This window comes from Daphnia magna, unplaced genomic scaffold (genome assembly GCF_020631705.1).
Source record: "Daphnia magna isolate NIES unplaced genomic scaffold, ASM2063170v1.1 Dm_contigs130, whole genome shotgun sequence".
Classification (NCBI taxonomy): domain Eukaryota; kingdom Metazoa; phylum Arthropoda; class Branchiopoda; order Diplostraca; family Daphniidae; genus Daphnia; species Daphnia magna.
In genome coordinates this window covers 206,911-228,752 of record NW_025533133.1, presented here as the reverse complement: position 1 = coordinate 228,752, position 21,842 = coordinate 206,911, and the positions used below count along the sequence as shown (strand labels likewise).

The window sequence follows — 21,842 nt, the reverse complement described above, 5'->3', positions numbered from 1 at the left end:
AAGACTCTTTTGTCCCCTTGTTTCCATTCAACCTCTGTCCAGTTTGTTTTTCGTTTTTTTAATTAAGGGTTTTTTGTTAGCTGGGCTGACAATGCAAAATAATAATAATAAAAAATACGACGAGAGAGAGAGAGAGAGAGAGAGACGATAGACTGATGAAAGAGAGAGAGAAGAGTGTCATAGAAACGTCGTATATCATGAGGGAGAGATAATTCAACGAAAAAAACTGATAAAAAAATCAAATTGTGTAACGAGTTAATAAAATCTAACTAATAAAAAGGTTAATTTGTAATTTGACACAAAACTCTTTGTCTTTTGTTTGGGTTTATCATAAAAATAAGCTGCATTTTTTTTCTTTCTTTTTGAATATTTTTTGTTTCCCGTTTTTTTGATAACTGGGCCGGTTCAGCGTAGTAGCGGGAAATTTGAAAAAAAAACAAACAAAACAAAATCGAGTTTTCTCGATTCTTTCTTGTGGCACATAAAAATATCCCCATAATCAAACACAACTCCCGTCGCTGCTCTCTGATTGCTCGTCCGCGTTAACGGAAGACGAGCAAAAAAAAAAAAATAAAGAGGTCAGACAATCAATGCGTGCGTGTGTTATGGAGATTGTTGTTTCGTTTTGTTTTTGTTTTGTGTGTGTTTTTTTTTTTTTTTAGGGCTTACTGTGCACGGTCAGGTACGCAGACGACTCCCACTTGACTGGCCGGGTTGGTGGCGCGACACGTGTAGACGCCCGAATCCTCCGGGTAGGTGGTTTTAATCAGCAAAACGGCGTGGTTACCTTCCTGGATCATCTGCTTCATCAATCACAATAAAATGGAAAAGAAGAACCAAAATTAAATTCCATCCTTTTTTTTAAAAAGTGGACAAAAAGGAAATACCTGAAAGTCGCTTGAAGGTGGGATGATTTGACCCTCGCGCATCCATTGAATGGTCGGTAGCGGGTGCCGCTAACCAAAGTGCCGGAATTGCACAGGGCTACCCTCAACGACATTGACATCTTCCAGGTTAGTCGGCGATGGTGGAACATCTCCAGAATCGGGAGCTTTTCAACAAACAAACAAACAATTAATTATTTGCATTACACAAAGGCGTCAGAAATGTTTCAATACCGATGACGTGGAGGCTGGCAGAGCATCAGCCTGGCCGGACGGGTTTGCGATGACGCATCGGTAGGTGCCCTCATCTTCCGGGAAAGCTTCCGAAATGCGGAGGACGTACGTATCGCTACCTTCTTGCGACATGATGAAATAACGCGAAGGGCTTGATCTGTTGGCCGTCCTTTTCCCAGTTGACTTGCGGAAGAGGGTTACCAGCCACGCGGCATCGGAAGACGGCCGCTTGACCTTCGGAACGTTCTGCTCCTTCATGGCCAAAGCGAAACGCGGGGCGGACGTCGAAGATTTGGTAGAGCCTTTAACGTCGGGCGATGATCCGCCGGATTTGACCACTTGGGCCATTTCGACGTAGCACTGCGCTTCGCAACGACCTTCGCCGGCAGAGTTGATGGCCACGCATTCGTAAACGCCCGAATCTTCGGGCAGCGTTTCGATGATGATGAGCGGTGTAGACGTCGTCCTCTTCCAGGATTTTGTAGCGGATGTCGGATGCGATTTTACGGCCATTCTTCAGCCAGTAAATGTCCATCGGTTTGGTTCCAGTCACTTGGCATCGAAGCAAATCAATTGGCCGGCCTTGACGCTCGTGTCCTGAATGGTGCTGAGGAAGATGGCGGAACAAGTCCACCACGTCCAACAGGGTCTTTCCTCAACAACCAATTGGCGCTGCATTTAGCGCCTCCGTCTCGGTTTTCCCGGCTACTGGCGAAGATGCCCTGAGTCTTCCATAAAGACTTGTCGGATGGTCAGCACGGATTTGGAACCGAAATTGTGGATCTGGAACTCGGACGAGTTCTTGATGGGGAGAATCTCGCGGAACCAGGTAACGGTCTGAGTCGGGTCGCCTTCAAATTCCACTTCAGAAAGGGCACTTTCGTGCTCAAAGACGCGGCAGGGCTGGATCTTCTTGGTGAAAAATGGCGGAACAGCCGGTTTCTAATTTCGCAAAATTCAAAATTCAATGTTTTGCCAATTGAAAAGGCGTTGACAAGAACACGAAAATAAGAAAAAACGCACCACTTGTCCCTGGACGACACGCTCGTGCGTGCGACCTTTGTGTTCCACTTCAGTAGTTTCAGTGGCTGTGATCTTACGCGTAATTTCCAGCTGTCCTTTGGTTTTCCTTTTGGGTTTGTTTCTGCTTGGCAACGTGCACTTCGCGTCTCGTGAACAGACGATTCAAACGGGTCAGGTGGCAGACCTCCGCGATCCGAATCGATGTGCACTTCTGAAACGATTGCGCTTCGCTCGTCTTGCGACTTGTCGCCGTTTGGCGCTCCACCGACTGCCGGCTGATGACTGTCCGTCATCTGGTCCGTCTCCGTCGAGTGATCCCTAAAATGAAGCTCATATTCATTGAAAATTCCTCATTTTCAACGCTGATAATGATGAACCAGACTTACAGTTTGGTTTCTAGCTACGGGCCATGCCTTTAGCCATGGAACTCTTGACAATCTTCTCGCCGGGATGGCGAACTGGTGAAGCTTCGCGCAGTTTCACCTCCTTGTGCACGACATTCCTCCTCCAGCTGAATACGGGAGTGTTAAGTGTTAGTAGGGGCGAATTTCACACAATGAGCGCGCAAAATGTTTTTACCTGTTTGAGACTCTTGTAATAGTCGTCGTTCTTCTTGTTCTTGACTTGACGTTGCCATTCCGTTTGCGTTTCGACGACGGCCTTCTTCAGTGAAGAATTCAGCAGAGTCCGTCTGCGCCTGGCGAGATGGGTCTTCGGAAACGTCTGAAGTTCGTCACCATCTTGCCGATCTTTTTGTGCGTAAGTTTTTCAGGTCGCTATCATACCATGCTGCAATTTGGAAACAGGACAGACAAAGAAGACGACAAGGGTGGCTAAAGTCTTGTGTTTATCTTTGTTTTCTTTTTTTGTTTTGACTAACAACGAAACCACGACGGGTCTAATCTCTGACCTCTCAGAGATGATTGAGGGGCCCAAAGGGAAGATAGAGGAGCCATCTAAGATGACGGACACGTCCAACACACATCACATCACAGATACACACACACACACACAGAGAAAGACACGACTGGGCTAAAAAGAAAGGGTGTTCTGATTTAGGGGAGTAGGTCACACTGTTTTTTTTTAATATTTACAATACACTTACCCTTGCCTGGTTTCAGGGGGTACCAAACTCGTCAGCGGATGATGAGCGATGGATGGAAGGCGGGGGAAAAAGGTGAGGGGTAGGTAAAGATGTAGAGTGTCATGTCATGTATGGAGTGTGGTTGTGTGTTACGTTAAAGAAAGAAGACAATAAAAATTGGTGTCCTCGCAATGGATCGGAACCTAAATCTGATTGGCATTAGTCACGAGTCATTTGTTTCATTCAGCCGACAGCTTGGCTGGAACGCCATCTGGAAGTAAAGCGGGTGATTATTTCGGGGCAGGTCAAACTTACGTTTCGGTGAATTCTTAAGGACAACGCCACGATGATCGTCAGTGCGGGCTGTCGCTTGAGCTCGACGACGCAGCTGGCAGATCCCTGGGAGTTGCGGGCCACTACTTCGAGTTTGCCATCGTCGTACTGGCGCGTCTTGGGGATGTCCAGGTGCCACATACCGTCGTACGTCAACTTGTTGCAGAGTGCCCTGATTGAAACGAAACGTCAGACGTGGAACGAATGGACATTTTCTTTAGCAAATTGATACGCACGTTGATGACAGTGTGGCCATTCAGGATCCATGATGACACGCGGGCGAGGATAGCCGGTAACGCGGCAGAAACGTGCCCATTCGCCTTCCATCACCTGGACGTCCTTTGGTTTCAGTACAAAGACGGGCTTTTCCTTTGCACTTCAGCTTCGACCCTTTCGTCGGGCATCCTGTTTTCAAATCGAACATTGAGCTTTCATTCTTAGACGATTGTAACAAGAGATGCACATACCTCTGCCAGGAGGCTTCCATTTCACGGATCATCTCGACACTCTGCATGCCCTTGGGCAATTGCGAATCGTAAATGATGCCTTTGCTGCCCGTCGTCTTGATGAAGGCGCGCGTTTCGTCCATGCCGTACTTGTTGGTGGCTCGGCAAACGTATTCGCCGCTGTCTTCCGGATAGACCCATCCGAAATTCATGGCAACGTAACCGAAATCGTAGATGGGAGTGAAACAGGTCTTGTAAGGCCAACGGTTTGCCGTTGAAGAACCATTCGACGCGCATGCTGGGATCACCCACCGGAGCCAATTGACATTCAAATTTCGTTCATTTCCATCTCCTTGAGCTCCAACATGTCCTTGATCTGCGTCACGCAGTCTATAGGAGATAAAAAAAGCGCATTTTTTGAGTCTGGATCATGAGGCATTTGATGAGGCGGCCGTTGTCGGTATACCTCGGTGGCTGACGTTTATCAGCGTCGTAGATATCGTCTTCAGTTAAAAAGATTTCAGATGTGTATTTCTTGAGAGCGGCTTCCATCTGGAGCAGAGTCTCGGATTTCTTCATGCCGCGCGGCATTTGATTCTGCATGATGATGGCTGGAACACCTGATTTTTAAGGAAAAAGAAATACAATTGATTCAAGTCGATGCGAAATGTTATTTTTAAAAATGGACTTACTCTTGCAAGTTAGACTGGCTTTCGTTGTGGCCTCGCCCATGCGGTTAAAGGCACGGCAAAGGTATTCTCCGGCATCTTCCGGATAAGCGTAGAGAGGATGTCCAGCGAGACGAAGCCAAGCTCAAAGACGGTACGGGAAACGATGTCCGCTTTGAAGCAGTTTGCCGTTGTGGTACCATTCGACTCGCAGATTAGCGTCCGTCTTGGGTTCGACGCGACATTCGAAATGGGCGGTTTCACACCTTCTTCCATCGACATCTCTTTGAGTTGCTGAGTGAAGTGGGGAGCAGCTTCGGGGGCGTCTTCCTGGATTCGTTCAACAACTGGGCCGCGTTCCAGGTCGCGCAGTTTTCGCCCGTCATGCCTTGCGGCAATTGCGAGTCCGTGTTGACGCCTCGTTTGCCCTTGGTGACCAGTTTGGCTTTGGTAGTGGCCGAGCCCCCAACGGTTGGTGGCACGGCAGACGTACTCTCCAGCATCGCGAGGAAAATCCGGAGTCAATGTCCAGGGACGACAAAGCCGAAATCGTCCAGCATGCGGATGCGAGAGCCGGAGCCAAGCGGACGGCCGTTGTGGAACCATTCGATACGCATGGAAGCGTCTCCGACGGGCTCGACGCGGCAATCAAAGTGGGCCGCTTGTCCTTCGACCAAGTCGAGGTCTTGGATTTCGCTGACGAAACGGAGGCGGGTTCGGCTGGTCGTCCCAGCCGGAGCGGCCGGCTCGCTCGTCGCGTTTGTAGAGATTCTCCTCCAGTTTCTGGATGGATTGGGTGCCGCTCTTGAAGCTCTGCGGCAGCTGCGGTTCCAGGATGATACCCTGACGGCCCTTGACTTGCAGGGTGCACAGGACGGACGCTTCTCCGTGTTTGTTGCTGGCCTTGCAGGTGTAGAGGCCAGCATCGCGAGCGTAGACTCCGGTAACTTCCAAGATAACAAAGCCGAAATCGGAAATGGTTTTGACTCGAGAGCCGGCCAGCAACGGTTTGCCGTTATGGAACCATTCGACGCGCAGACTGGGATCGCCGACGGGGAGTCAATTTCGTTTCGAAATGAGCCAGGCCGTTCTCCGGTAGGAGAAGATCTCCCTGGCTGGCTCAAGAACTCGGTCGGTGGCTTGCCAGTGTCCGTTTCGGGGGCTTGATCTGCTGGCCGTCCGCCTAGTCCTTCCAGCTCAGCGATGCGCCTCGATGGTGCGTTCCATGCCCTTGGGCAGTTGCGATTCAAAAATGACGTTGCAGCTTGCCCTGGCATTTCAGCGTAGCCGAAGTGACGGCCTCCGCCGTGAGTCGTTGGTAGCACGGCACGAATACTCGCCGGAATCTTCCGGGTAGACGGGCGAAATCTCCAAAATGACGAATCAGGAAGTCGCTGAACGTGCGGATGCGAGAACCCGTTTTCAGGGGTTTGCCGTTGAAGAACCATTCGACCTAAACGGCGAAAATGAAAACGGTTAAATGCCACTTCGTCCGACGGCCTAATAAAAAGACAAAAATCAACCTTGAGTTTAGGATCGTCCGTGGGAGTTAAACGGCCCTCGAAGTGGGAATTCTCTCCCTCACGCAAGCCGGCCACATTGTTGAGTGGGACCGTGAAGACGGGCGCTTGGCGGCGCACCTCCTCAACAGCGCCATCGTGACGTTCCTTGTCTTCCAACGACTGGATCTTCTGCAACGAATCCATGCCCTTGTTGGGCAACTGAGAGTCCAGGATGAGGCTGGACTTTGACAGGCATTCGAGCGTGGCTCGGGTGCTGTCTTGACCGAGCTGGTTGACTGCCCGGCATTCGCTAGACACCCGAGTCCTCCTCGTAACAGTAAAGGATATCCAAGATGACGATGCCAAAGTCGTGGAAGGTGCGGAATCGGTGCCCAGTTGGCAGCTTGGTTCGTTGCGGTACCACTCGACCATCAGCAGTGGGTCGTTGACGGGCGTCAGACGGGCCTCTAAAGTGGGCGCTTTGACCTTCAACCAGTCGGGGCAATGTCAGCCAATTGAGTGACGAATTTCGGTGCCTCCCGGAGGCGGCGGCCATTGGAGCTGGCTCGCCCAGCGATTGTTCTTCAAGGCGCGGATCTTGGCCAGCGAGTCCGGCTGGAGAGAGTCGGAATAGACACCTCCCTTTCCGACGCAGCGCAATGTGAGCGCGAGTAAAGTCTTCGCCAAACTTGTTGCTGGCCTTGCAAATGTACTCGCCGGAATCGTGCGACTGGACGTAGGCGATGTCCAGAACGACGAAACCAAAGTCCGAGACGGTCTTGATGCGAGATGAATGACGCAACGGTTGACCATTGACGAACCATTCCACCTGTACAAAAAAATTGGGAACATTATTGAAATGTCATGAAGCGTTGCAGCGGCGTCGTCTACACCAAAATGTACTACCTTGAGATTGGGATCTGCGACGGGGACCAACGTGCATTCGAAATGAGCAGATTGGCCATCCTTGAGACCCTCCAGGCTCTGAATCTGAGAAGTAAATTCAGGTTTCTGACCGCTGGACATGTCGACGCATTCAAGAGTCACGCTGATCTCCAGCCACGCCCCATTTGTTAGTAGCCTGTTGCAAGGAACGAACAAATACCAAGTTAACGACTTCAGTTCATTCTGAGCGAATGAATACAAAAATTATCGAATAATACCTGCAAGTGTAGATTCCGGAATCTTCCACTTTTGTGCCGATGATTTCTAGGACGACCATGCCAAAAGCGTGGACGGTGCGTTCGCGATGACCCAATTTCAACGACTGGCCATTGTAGAACCATTCGACGGTCATGGTTTGATCTCCGACTGGCGTCAACGTCGCCTCGAAGTGAGCGATATCGCCCTCCAGCAAGTTGGTGACATTCTGGAACTGCGACGTGAAGACGGGGGCTTTTTCCTCTTCGTCCGCATCGTCGCCACCTGTCGACGGCATGAGAGAATCCTCCAATCGCTGAATCTGTTCCAGACCAGCTTCGCCTTTGGGATGTTGAGAGTGCCCTCGATGAGACCCTCTTTGCCCTGGCAGTAGACGGTGGTGGTGGTAAAGGCCTCGCCGGCCGCGTTGGTGGCGCGGCGGTGGTGTAGACGCCCTGATCTCTCGAATAGACGTCGGACAGGTCGAGCGAAATGAATCCGAAATCGTTGGTCATCTTGAAACGCGAGCCGTGGTCCAGCAACTTGCCGTTGAAAAACCATTCCACGCGCAGTTTGGGATCCTGTTTAGGCTCCACGTGGCACTCCATGTGTCAGCGGCTGGCCCCTCGGCCGGCGAGAACTTCTCGGGCAGGGGGATGATGAAGAGCGGTTTGGGAAGCTAGCCTCGGGCATCGATGATTGGCGCTGGTACTTGGCGTAGTAAGCCTGTTCAGCTTCGTGGACGGCTTCAGGCCAGCTTTGCCCTGCGGGTGTTGAGTGTCCAGGTAGACGTTTTCTCTGCTGGTGCAGCGCAACGTTCCCGTCCGAGACGGCCTGGCCTTTGGCGTTCTGCGCGCGGCGAGGTAGACGCCAGAGTCTTCCGGCGTAGACGTGGCTGATGTCCAGCGAGACGTAGCCGAAATCGTAGGTGGCGTTGAAGCGGGAAGCGACGGGCAAGGGTTTGCCGTTGACGAACCATTCGATTTTCATGGTCGGATCTTTGCTGGGCTGGACGCGGCATTCCGAAGTGGGCAGTTTCCGATTCGCGGCACTCGACGTTGTTCAAGTGAGTGATGAAGACGGGCGACTCAAAGTCCGCCTCCTGCTCCACCATTTGGCGGACTTGCTGCTCTTCCAGCGCCGCAATCTTGGCCAACGCTTCAGGGCGCAGCGCCTGGCCCAGCAGCCAACCGTGGGCGCTTCCACTCGGATGAATGTGCAGGTTGAAACAGCTTCTCCTTGTTTGTTGACCGCCTTGCAGACGTAGATGCCGGAATCCTCCGGGACGCAGGCCGATGATGTCCAGCGAGACGAGTCCGAAATCAAAAGTGCTGCGGATGCGAGAGCCAGTCATCAGCTGGACGCCGTTGTGATACCATTCAACTCGCAAGTTGGGATCGGTCTTGGGCTCCAACCTGGGCTTCGAGATGAAGGTTGTGACCTTCAGCCAGCAGCGCCCTGATTGACCAAGTTCTTGATGAATCGAGGGCTTCACTTAGCGGAGCGTCTTAAGCAGGCAGTGGGCGCCCGGTTCAATTCCGTCTCCTTCAACTGGATCTTCTGCCAAGCCTGCGGCTGGACAGCGTCGCCCAGGATACTTCCCGCGAGCGCGCACTTTCCCATGGCGGTGGTGGAAACAGCTTCACCGGCCTTGTTGATAGCCTTGCACATGTAAACTCCCGAATCCTCGGGGATGACGGAGCTGACGTCGAGCGTGACGTAGCCGAAATCGTGGGTTAACTCAGGAAGCGGGAGCCATCTTCAGCTCGACGCCGTTGACGTACCATTCGAAGTGGAGCGATGGATCGCCACGACGGGCACGACGCGGCATTCAAAGTGGGCGTTTTGGCCTTCGAGAAGTTCAGCCGGACCAGTCAAGCAGGTGGTGAAGACGGGCTTTTCAAAGACGTTGTCCAACTCGGGTCCACGTTGCGGGGCTTTGCCTTCCTCCAGTTCGCGGATTTTGCGCATACCTTCGGGATGCTGAGTCTCCAGCATGATGCTGGCCTTCGAGAGGATCCTGACAGAGGCCGTCGTGACGCCCTCGCCCAGAGAGTTGGTTGCCGGCACATGTAAATGCCTTGATCTTCGTCGCGGATGTGAAATGTCAACGCCACATAGCCGAAATCGTGCGTCTTTTGGATTCTGGAAGAGTCTTCCAGCGGAAGGTTATTGCGGAACCATTCCACCTTGAGGAGGGGTCACCGACGGGAATCAAACGGCACTCCAGGTGAGCATTAGCGCCTTCCAGTAGGCCTTCAAATTCTGCAGCGGGGCAGTGAATACGGGTCGCTGGAAAGGAACCGGTTCCAGGTTGACTTCTTTACGGAAGCGATTGGCATCTTCCAGTTCGCAGAATCTTATCAATCCTTGAGGATGTTGCGATTCCAGGATGAGCCACTATGTCCCTCAACCTGTCGTGAATATTTGAAAAATTTAATTCAATTAATTGCAGTTCAATTTCAATGAAATGATTGCGAATGGATGGATACCTCAATGTCGATGGATGAGCTGCACTCTCCAAAGTCGTTGATAACTTTGACGGTGTACGTTCCGCCATCTTGCGGTAGGACGTGCTTGATATCAAGGGCAATGTAACCAAAGTCGCAGGTGACGTGGTAACGTGGCCGATGGAGTGGCTTTCCATTGTGGAACACTTCGACGCGCAGTTTGGGGTCACGGACAGGCTCGACCCGGCATTCCAAATGGGCCGTTTGGACCTTCTTACTGCAATTTGGTGGTGCCCTGCAGCTCGGTAATGAAACGAGGCGGGCCGGCAGGCTCCTCCCACTTCTTCGGGACGGGACGTGGTGTGCGACTCAAGAGCGCGGATCTTTTCCCAGCCTTCCGGATGTTGCGAATCCAAGTAGATGGACTTGCGAGAAAGCCACCTGGATGGTGCAGGTGTTGACAGCTTCGCCCAGGGCATTGATGGCCCTTAGCACATGTAGGTGCCAGTGTCTTCCGGATAAGTGTACCAGACATCCAGGGCGACGTAGCCGAAATCGTGGGTGGCGCGGAAGCGATGGCCAGTGCGGATGGCCATGCCGTTGACGTACCACTCGACCCGCATTTTCGGATCGTTGATGGGCTCCAGGCGACACTCGAGATGGGCGTGATCGCCTTCCTTCATGTTCTCAAGTTCTGCAGCGGGGTAGTGAATATGGGTCGCTGCATCTCCTGCTCAACGTCTTCCTTGGCCGGACGCGTGTAGCTTCCAGCTCATTGATTTTGGTCAGTCGTTGTTGATCGAGCGTGTCCAAGACGAGCCCAGCTTTGCCTTCAACCGTGACGGAGCGAGTGGTAACAGTTTCTCCGTTGGCGTTGATGGCTTTGCACATGTACGTTCCAGAATCTTCAGCGTAAGCGTAGAGGGATGTCCAGAGCCACAAAACCGAAATCATAAGTCGTGCGGAAACGATGGCCCTGGGAGATGGGGCGGCCATTGCTGATACCCATTCAACACGCATCGTCGGGTCATTAACGGGCACCAGGGTGGCTTCCAGGTGAGCGGACTGGCCTTCAGCCAGGTTCAAATTGCAAAGTGGACGGCCGAATGACGGCTTGTCCGTCATGGCAGAATCGACTTCATCGATGCGCCTGTGACGCGAGTCGTCTTCCAGGTACAGGATCTTGTCCAGAGCCGCTTGATGCTGCGATTCGGTAATAAGGCCGGAACGCGACGATACGTCAATGCTGAGGGTGGACGTGCAGCTGCCCAGCTTGTTGGTAGCCTTGATGGTGTACTCTCCAGAATCTTCGGGATAGACGCTGAGGATGTCCAGGGCAGCGAAACCGAAATCGTGAACGGTGCGGAAACGATGGCCAGGTGGACAAAGCCTTTCCGTTGTGGAACCATTCCACCTTCATGCTGGGGTCCGGGTACGGTTCGATGCGGCATTCAAAGTGGGTGTTTGACCTCCACCACGCAATTTAGTTGGCCCATTGAGCGGAGCCACGAATTTGGGCTTCTCCGTCACGACGGAATCCCCTCTCAACTTGACGTTGGTAGCGCGAAGTATCTTCCAGGTACTGGAGTTTGTCAGAGCGGTTTGATGTTGCGTCTCGGTGACGACTAACGTGTCCCTCGACTGGACAATCAACGTAGCCGACGTCACGGCTTGACCCAATTCGTTGGTAGCACGGCACGAATAAGTGCCGGAATCATCGGGGCGGACGTACTTCAAATCCAGGGCTACGAAGCCAGAAATCGTTCAGTGTCGAAATTCGGTTGGCATCCTGGAGAGGCACTCCGTTCTTAAACCATTCCACTTTGAGGCGAGAATCTCCAACAGGGATGAGACGGGCTTCGAAATGGGCCGATTGGTTTTTTTCAAAGTCAAGTTCTTCATCGGCTGAGTAAACACTGGAGCCTGAATCGATATTTAAAAAAATCAAAAATGATGACGTCAACATTATCATTTGATGAGCTGATCAATGATAAGGGTACCTGGGTAGTAGAGTCGTCGACGTCAGAGGGTCGCTGTTGGCGTGAAGTATCTTCCAGGTACTGGATCTGGCTCAAGGCCGTCTGATTCTGGGTCTCTCGTACGATGGATTTCTTCAGTGGACATTCAACTGGCACGAGGTAACGGCCTGCCCCAAAGCATTTGACGCACGGCAGGTATAAGTGCCAGCATCCTCGGGGTAGGCGTATAATGTCCAGGGCAACAAATCCGAAGCTGTTGGTCTCCATAAAACGAGAGCCGGATTTGAGCGGCACGTTGTTTTGGAACCACTCGACTCTCATGGTGGGATCCGAAACGGGAATCAAACGGCACTCGAAATGAGCGCGCTGGCCTTCCTTGATTTCGATCGTTTTCAACGACGTGGTAAATACTGGCGCCTGGTATCATTCGTCCGTCATCATCATCATCATCATCGTGTCCGGTGTTGTGATCATAAGTGAAGAGAAATAATACACAAAAAATTGTGTGTTAGTTGATTCAACATTGATTTTATTTTTAGGGTTAACATTCCGGCCAAATGGTCGGATTACAGTACCGAAAACGAACTGTCTTTTTAATTGTTTCATTACCTGAGTGCAAATCTCTTCGGATTCTTCGGCCCGATGGTATTTCGATTTGTCTTCCAAATATTGCAACTTCTCCATGCCAAGGTTTTCGCGCTGCGCTTCCGTCACGATCTGCTTGGACGATTTGCACGACAAAGTGGCCGATGTCTCGTCCACGCCGACGGCATTCTGAGCGCGGCACGTGTAGACGCCAGTGTCTTCGGCGATTAGACCGATGATGTCCAGCGCTACGTAGCCGAAATCGTGGATGGGACGGAAGCGGCTGCCGATGGTGACGGGGCAATTGTTTTTGAACCATTCCACCTTGAGATTAGGGTCCTGAACGGGTTCCAATTTGCATTCGAAATGAGCGTTTGTCCCTCACGCAGACCTTCTTGCGGTTTAGGTTTGGACAGGAAACGCGGACGGATGGCAACGATTTCATCGATGTCCTCACGGCGCTTGTAGCGCGAAGCGTCTTCCAAGTATTGGATCTTCTCCAAACCGCCGGGATGCTGCGATTCGAGTATCAACTGCGATTTGGCAACGACGCGGACGCTGCTGGAAGTGACAGCCTCGCCCAGTTTGTTGTAAGCGCGGCAAGTGTAGACACCGGAATCTTCAGGGTAGACGCTGAGGATATCCAGCGCCACGTAGTCGAAATCGAAAGCCGGACGGAAGCGATGCCCAGTGCGGATGGGTTGTCCATTGACGACCAGTCGATTCGCATGGTAAGAATCTCCAACTGGGATGAGACGGCACTCCAAATGGATGTTGGTGCCTTCAACCGTTTCGATGTTGTGCAGCGGTTTGGTGAACAGCGGAATCTGCTCGACGGACATCTCTTCCACTTGTTTGCGGCTGTAACGCGAAGAATCTTCCAGCATTTGAATCTGCTCCCAAGCGCCTTCGTGCTGAGTCTCGGTCATAATGTCGGAATCGATTGCCGATGATGCGGACACAGGCCGAAGTGTGGGCCCGTGCCCAAATGGTTAGTGGCGCGGACGGTGTACTCGCCGGAATCCAAGGCCGTCACGCCAATCACATCCAAGGCGACGAATCCGAAATCAAAGTAAGACTTGAAACGGGACCCGACCGTGATCGGTTTGCCGTTAAAATACCATTCGACGCGCATTGTTGGGTCACCCATCGGTTCCAGACGGCATTCCAAATGGACGTTGTTGCCTTCGTTGACGGGATGCAGGGTCGCTTAATGGGATCACAAAATCGGCCGAGATTTGGAAATCTCTTCAATGTCGTATTGCGGTTCCTGCGTTTTTTAAGAAACTCGTTACATACAAATTTCACTTGTTTTTGCATTGGCAAACGTACCTGGAATTTCGATTCTTCCAAGCGCTGAGCTTTGTCGTAAGCGACGCGGTGCATCGACGTAGTGTCGACGCTGCTACGGGTCTCCACCACCATAGTGGTTTCTGATTGGGCTTCGCCAAGAGCGTTGCGGGCAACTACGGTGTAAGTACCAGCATCTTCAGATCGCACATCCAAAATATCCAGGGCCACATAGCCAAAGTCGTGGAACAGGTGGATGCGACTCGCCTTGAAAATGCCCCCAAAAAAAAAATCAAATGAATATCAAGAACGCCAATTAAAATGGCGATATTATTCATTACCTGCATGAGGACTTTGCCGTTAAAGTACCACTCCACGCGCAAAGTCGAGTCATTTTGCGGTTCCAGTCGGATTTCGAAATGGGCTTTCTGGCCCTCGACAATCTTGTTGGTTCCCTTCAGTGGGCCGAGGAAACGCGGTTTGATGGTGACCGATGTAACAGTCTCTTCCTTGCAGGCGTAACGCGAATCGTCTTCCAGGTAACGGATCTTCTCCAAACCTTCGGGGTGTTGCGTCTCGAGCAGAATGTCCTGCTTCGAAATGACGGTGAGTTTGGCCGTCGTTTGGAAGCTTCACCCAACGCATTGCGGGCCACGCACGTATACCACCGCGGTCGTGGACCGTGATGAATTTGATAGTCAACGCGACGTAACCGAAATTGAAGAAATTGGTGATGCGAGAACTGGCCTCCAGTGGTTTCCCATCTAATTGAATAAATGTGTCGGTTGACGTGAGAACTCGTCTGTTCCACATTTGATTTATTTGTCATTTTTAAAGAAACAATTACCTTTAAACCAGTGAACTGTCAGTTTAGGATCGCCGATGGGTTCAAGACGAGCTTCAAAGTGTGCAAAGCCTCCTTCACGAATTTCAAATTGATCTTTGATGGGCGACTTGAACTCGGGTGGCGACGTAGCCTCGATAGGCTCCGGCTGACCGCGCTGGGCCAGCGACAGCTGATACGCTTCAATTCTTCAATACGTTCGATGTAACGTTGTTGTTCTGGGATACCCAAATCTCCAGTGACCGTGCCACGTGTACCAGCAACCTGGATCGAGGCCTGACTGACAGCCTCTCCTTGACGGTTGATGGCTTTGACGGTGTACATGCCTGCATCTTCGGAGCGCAAGTGCATTACATTCAATGCCACGTACCTGTTTAAGGAAAAAGCCTCAATCAATTCTGAATTTTATGAAAGAAATCGATTTTTGATATTCTTCCTTACCCGAAATTGTAGATGGTAGTGATGCGCGAGCTGGCGGTGATGGAACGACCATCTTTGTACCATTCGATCCGCATGTACGGATCGCTGACGGGCTGAATTTGCGCCTCAAAATGGGCATAAGCGCCTTCGTTCATGATGCCGAGGTCGTGCAACGGTTTCACAAAGACGGGACGCGAGCCGGACAAACTCTCCTCGACAGAAGTGTTGCGCTGATAGCGCGAATAATCTTCCAACATTTGGATCTGTTCCAGCGATTCGGGATGCTGCGAGGTGGATTCAATGGTGGCCCGCGGGCCGACGTTCATCGTGGCGCTCGAATCAGCGTAGCCGGCCTCGTTGCTAACGCGGCAGGTGTAGACTCCGCTGTCTTCGCGGATGACGCCAATCAACAGCAGAGAAATGTAGCCAAAACGGTAAGTAACCGTGACACGAGAGCTGGCCGCCAAAGGTTTGCCATCGATGAACCAATCGACACGCATATTCGGGTCGCCGGCTGGATTCACTTTGGCTTCGAAATAGGCTCGCTGGCCTTCGGCTAAATTCACATCTGCGTACGGCAATTTCAAAACAAAAAGACTCGATTATTTCGGCCGCAATAAATCATTTAAAAAAGGGAAGGCGTTTTACCTTTCAACGGAAGGATGAAAATGGGCGCCTCATAAACACGTTCCTCTTCTTCGCGACGGGGCGCTTGAGGGCGCGCGCGTTCGACGTGACGTAAATAAATGACTTCTGGCTCGGGTTCCGGCTGTGGCTGGATGACTTTCGTTGGCTTGGGGAAACGCATGGCTTTCGGTTGGCCCGAAGAGAGTTTTTGCTGATCGACAAAGAGTCTAGCGCGGGTAGCAGTCGATCCGGCAACGTTCTGAGCCGTACATTGGTACCATCCGGCATCGGCAAGACGGACGCAAGGGATCTCAAGAGCGCTGTAGCCGCCCTCGTTTCTAATAGACAATTCCGGTCCGGCTGAGCTGACTGGAACGCTGTCCTTTTGCCAGGTGAGCTTGGGGATGGGCGTTCCAATTGCGCGGGCGTGCAGACTAACGGGCTCGCCTTCTTTGACGTGAACGGTGGTGAACCGTTCGACGAATTTCGGAGCGACGACTTGCTCGCGTTCGATCACCGATAGCCGGACTTGGAAACTGGCCTCGCCACCTTTGTTGCGGGCCACACACTGGATGACTCCAGAATCGTTGAGGCCGGCGCCAGTAATCATCAAGGCGTGGTTGCCAGATTCGTTGACCAAAATTTATGCGTCGCATCGTCGAGGATCTGGTGGCCGTTGAGGTACCACAAGACGTCGGGGTAGGGACGGCCGGTGATACGGCAATCAAAACGGACCATTTTGCCTTCTCCCACTTCCTGGTCAGCCGGAACGCGGACAAACTGCGGGGGTAGAGCTTTTCCACTCGGTTCGCCAGTTTCCATGACGACGGCATCGTTTCCGGGACGTTCTTGCGAAGCGGTCCTGGGCACTTTGGCGGCAGTGACTTCGTTGTTGGCCATAGCTGCGGCCGGACGAGACTGGGCGCGTTTATCGACTGGCGAGAATCCATTGCTGGCGCCGGAAGGCTCGACGGCTAAGAAAGCAGTTGAAACGATGCATCCGGCAGCGTTTTCGGCAAACAGCGTGTAATGTCCAGCATCCTGAGGTTGGACGTTGCGAATTTTGAGCGTCGCCAGGTGGTTGCTGTGGGTCAACTGATGACGAGGTGATGGGTTCAAGCGGGCGCCGTTCATGAACCACGTCAACTTTGGCTTCGGGTTGCCTTGAAGCTTGGCCTGAAAATGTGCGATTGTTTGACATGTCATTCAAATGTTGGAGGAATCAAATTTAACGGCGAGCAAGTGCATACCTGAAAGGTGGCATCAGAGCCTTGGAGCAGCTTAGTATTACGGGGTTGCTGAACCAGTTGAGGCGGTGCAAGTGGTGTGGTAAGCTGCTCAAAATCCGTCTCAGTTTCGGTCTCGGTCTCTGTATGGAGATCCAACTGCGAGCGGCGGGTGAGCGATTCGCGGAATTCGACCTCGCGCAACAGCCGGTACTCGAACGTGTCCACCTTAAAGTCGACATCGTAGAGCTCTTGCTGTTGTTGATTTCCGTTCGTTTGGTAAGAGAGCAGCTCAGTGTGAGCGCTGCGTTCGTGTATGTCTGGCAGATGTTGAGGAAAGTTGAGTCCTTCCGGCTGGATGTAAACGGTGCAAATGGCTTCGCCAAATTTGTTGACAGCCGTGCACGTGTATTCGCCTTCGTCTCCAGGCCCAATGTGAGTGATAAGTAGAGAAACTTTGCCCGAAGTTGGCTCGTATTGCATTTGGTATTTGCCACCTTGGAAGAATGTAGATGAAGAAATGAGTTGGCAGTGATGAAAAACGAGACCAAAACAAAATGATGATAAATTGGACTTACCCGTGGCGAGGGGTGTTTGCCTTCACGGGTCCAGGACAGTTCAGGCCGGGGATTGCCGGTCACTTTGCCTTCAAAAAGGCATCGCCCCCTGAGCGAAACGGGCATTTCGAAAGATTTGCTCAAAGACTGGTGGCGAGCCGTCCACGACCATTGACGGTCGGCCACCGCTCATTCTGTATGACGTGCAAACATAGTGATTAAGTACACCCATAAGTCATCAATAAGCAACATGAATTCTTTAGAAAGCTGAAAAAGAAACTTGCATCATCTGCTGCTGCTGTTGTTGTTGATATCCCTGCTGCTGGATTTGATGGCCCTGTTGCTGGATTTGATGGCCCTGTTGCTGAATTTGATGACCCTGTTGCAGCATAGCACCCTGAACTGTAAAAGAACATGAATGTCAGAAACATCAGGTAACACGAAAACATAAAAAAAGAAAAGAAAGTAGACTATGAATTTGCTCTCAAGTATTAAGTATGCAAAAATGTTCAAAGCAGACATGAAGATGTCTGTCCACGATAGGGGCTGAAAGTGATTGAGTCATATTCTGTTGAGCGTGGAGGAGGCATTTCAAGCAATGGAGAATGATGGATGAGACTCTAAAATATACTACCTCGCTCGATTGGTTGTTCACGAGCAACAGTTTGCTGAGTGGGGAATGAATGACTGTCCCCACGACAACATCTGTCAGCTGCCATCGATAATAATTTAGTGTGAGCCCATCAAGTCAACTACTCTTGGCTCCCCTTTTTCTCTGACTCTTGCACACACACACACACACACACACATGACTGTGTCTGTTTATTAGTTTTGGCTGCCATCTGATCAAACTATGACCGCTCATGGCAGCTTATGTGTCTCGGAGGGGGAGAGAAAATATCCTTGTTCTTTTTCCAATACATATTACTTTGCAAGTCTCTGTTTTTGAAACTCTTTGGAAGCAAAGGGAGCGCGATTCTGTCTACGGCCGCTAGATCGCAGCGTCGACAATGGGCATTCCACAACATTGGAATCTCGTAATAAATTCTTTGGTATTTTCTTGTGACGACGAGTCTAATAATCATCAGCCTGAACGCACATCCGCGTTCCATTTTCATCCGTCCGGCCACCCCACCAATGAAGAATTCCCATTAATAGGGTAATATATAGAATGATGTTGTTGTTGGTGTCGTTGTGGTTTCATGCTTGCGTAACGGTATAAAGAAGTTGGCGAAGATGGCCGGATGTGTGAAAGCGAGTACTCGTCACCCAAAAGTTAAAAATATATATATCGTTGTTGTCCAACGAGAGGCCCGCCGCAGCCAAGCAGCAACAGAAAAGAACTGCTGCAAGCCGTTGGTGATTGAGACTTGAGAGAGAGGGGCACACGTCCAGGGTCCCAAAGAAAAGAGTGAGACCCCATCTCGCGTTTCTCGTGTCCATTTTTGGAACACGCTCTCTCAGCTGGGTGAAGTTTTCGAGACTCTCTCTCTGTACACACAGTGTGCTGGTAGATGTGATATATAAATTTAGCTCTGAGCCAAGGGTATATACACTATTCTATACGTCGTACCAGCAGGGTGTATAGACACATTTCCTTGATTGTCTTGGATTTTCTTGTTTTCCCCGTGTGCAGCAGACGCACCAAAGTTTACACTCGGAAAAGAAGATGACTTTCTTCTAGTTTTTCAATTCTTACTTATCTTCCCAGTTGTTTTTTTTTATTTTGTTTTACGATGATTATTAAAAGCCAAATGACGACGATCACCCAGGTTTGTAATGTTTAAACGGTCATCCAACTTTTCGATTCAAGGATGGCCTTCTCTCTTTTGCGACCTGGATCGGATTTGGCTGGCCAACTTTCTCTCTGCTCTTGTCTCTCTTTTATCGTTGAATGCTTATTTTCTTTTGATACTCAAAAAGGGCAAAATGATTTCTCGTTCAAATGCTGACAATGACCGAAAAAAAATAAAAAAGCAACGTTGCAACTGCGTGTTAAAACGTCATTTCTCTCGTCTTCTTTGCTTCCCACTTTCAAGAAAAATTGCAAGATCAAATGTCTTTCACTGTTGGAAGTTATCCATCAGAATGGACAAGAGAATATACCCAAAATTGACAGGCCACCTGACGTTTTTCCTTTCCATCCTAGATCTTTACGTATTGCCCTTTTAGTCGCTGGCCGTTCGGTGGTTCTAGCGAAACGTTCTGACCTTTTAAAGTCAAAGGTATGACTCACCTGTGTGTAAGAGAGAGTCTGTGCGCTGCTCGCCGGTTTTCTCTCTCTCTCTCTCTCCTACGTGTGTTACACTGTTGATGCAAGACATCACGAACAAACTCCTTAAAAGAGAGTTTCAAAAACGATTTGGGAGCCCCGGCGTGCGTGTGTGTACGTATGCGTGTCATTAGCATAGATCGTTCGGCTGTTGGGTTTCAGCTTCAGCTACGAAACGTTACACAGGTCCCTGATGTTTCGTTTCTTTTTCCTAAGCCCAGGTGTGTTTTTGTTTTTCTCTCTTCACGTTCAGATTTGACACCATTTTCTCTACTAGATGCAAAGAGTCAGTCATTCAGGCCGAGGGTGGATGCGATGGAGGAAACACGGATTCTTCCATCCCACCCGTCTTTATTCACATCTTCTTCTTGAGCTTTTTCTCAGTGACTCGAAACAGACGAGGGAGAAAATAAAAAAAGAAAATAAAGAAAAAGAAAAATAGCGCTCCAGGGATTTTTGTGTCCGTCTTTGGTTCTTTCTTTTTTTTTACTTCTTTCTTTCCCCTCCAAACATAACTATTCCTCTGGTTTTGAACAGAACATACACCTCTCCGCTAGAGTATCGGATGACGACCCACCACGAGCTGCGCTACTTCTCTTTTTTCTTTCCCCCTTTTTTGAAGCAAAAAAAAAAAAAATGAAACAATTTAGTAAAAAAAACAAACGAAATGATATCTCGCCATTTTGTTTTGTTTTTGTGTTTGTGGTGGGGATTTTTTTCAAATCTTTTCATACATTCTCTTAACTCTCCCGGAGAGATGCAGCAAAGAGTCGTTTTTCAATGGGTAGCGGCGCAAGCTTATCTCGACTAACGCTGATGGAAGAAGCTCAGCATCTATTTTGGGGTCCTGCACAGCGCACCCCCTACACACACACACACACACACACACACACCCAAAATATTCCAGCTCACGATTTTGAAAAAAAAATTCTCTCTTAGAAAAATACCCAGAGGACGTTTGTTTTGTTTTTTTGCATCCAACAAAATCGCAATTGAATTAGAAAAAATATGCAAATTTAATGCAAATTAAAAGGAAAAAAAAAAACTAACCTCTGTGAGTGGTGTTGGTGCTTTGCTGTTGCGACGTGAATGTCTGTTGGGCGACACGGGTCTCTTGGCCGCGGGTGTGCGATTCACGGACGGTAGTCGATGATGCCGATGAACGCTGCTCCATCGTCCGCTGCTGGGACAGCAGGACTTGCTTCTCGGACGGCACTATTGACCGCTGAGACATTTCTTTTGAGACGTTTCTTGACTTTTTTCGATTCCTTTGTTGAGAAACCGGAACTCGCGCAGGAACACACAGAACAACGGAAGAGAGCGGGAGCCCTAAATTCACCCGCAAAGAGACAATTTGTGTTGATGTCGCCTTTTCCTTTTTCTCTCGTTTTTCCAAGTAAAACGACGATGTACCAGAGAACCTCTCAATTCCCTTAGTCACACGTTGAAAATGATTTTTTTTTCTTTCTTGAGCTTTCTCTCCCTCCAAAGAAAAAAAAAAAAAACTTTTGTTTTCCTCTTTTGGATTTTTTTTTTTTGTTCTCTCTTCTTTTCGGGATTGGAGCTCTCCCTGTTCTTCTTCTTGTGTCCGTCTTTTTTTGTAAGTCAATCTAATGTAATATTTAATGTATTCTAGCGTGTGTATACGTGTTGCTCACGGTTCCAGCTCTGGGGGGCCACTGGAGCCGGTCCCGCTCCCACACGGTAAACTTATACACAAGGCTGCCTCCTCCTCCTCATTCCTCCTCCTGCCTCCACCTTATTTCTTTTCTTTCTCTCATTCTCCACTATTCATTTTTTTCCTCCTTTCTTCTTCGTGTTCACTTCGCATTTTCTTTTCAGTTTTTTTCTTTTTTCTGGCGGCTTTGGAAGTTCTTTTCTCTCTCAGCTGACTCACGCCCGACCGTGTATGTGTGTGTGTCTATGCTTAAATAAGAAGGAAGCCTAGAGAAGGAGAGAGAAATGGAAAAAAAAAGACTGGACCAGCAAAACAAAATATATTGTAAAATACAGAGCCGGACGGCTCGCTTACCGGCCGGCTCTGAACGCTTAATTCGTCTTCACCATCTTCTTTGTTTTTTTTTGAATTCTTATTGTTAAGGCTTCCAAAACAACAACCAACACAATGACTTAATATTCATTTTGTCTATTTTTTGTTTATCTGTTCAAACTGTTGATTCATTCTGTTTGAATGCCCCTGAAAAAAAAAGACATTCCTCAATTTTTGTGACATTTACAGCAAAACAATAACGAAAGGCAATTAAAACAAGCTCATTTG

General features: G+C 50.0%; 1 pseudogene; it reads right to left on the bottom strand.

Annotated features, from left to right (window-relative positions):
* Positions 1-359: 359 nt before the first annotated feature.
* On the bottom strand, positions 360-21,236 carry LOC123466989 (annotated as a pseudogene).
* Between the last annotated feature and the right edge of the window lie 606 nt (positions 21,237-21,842).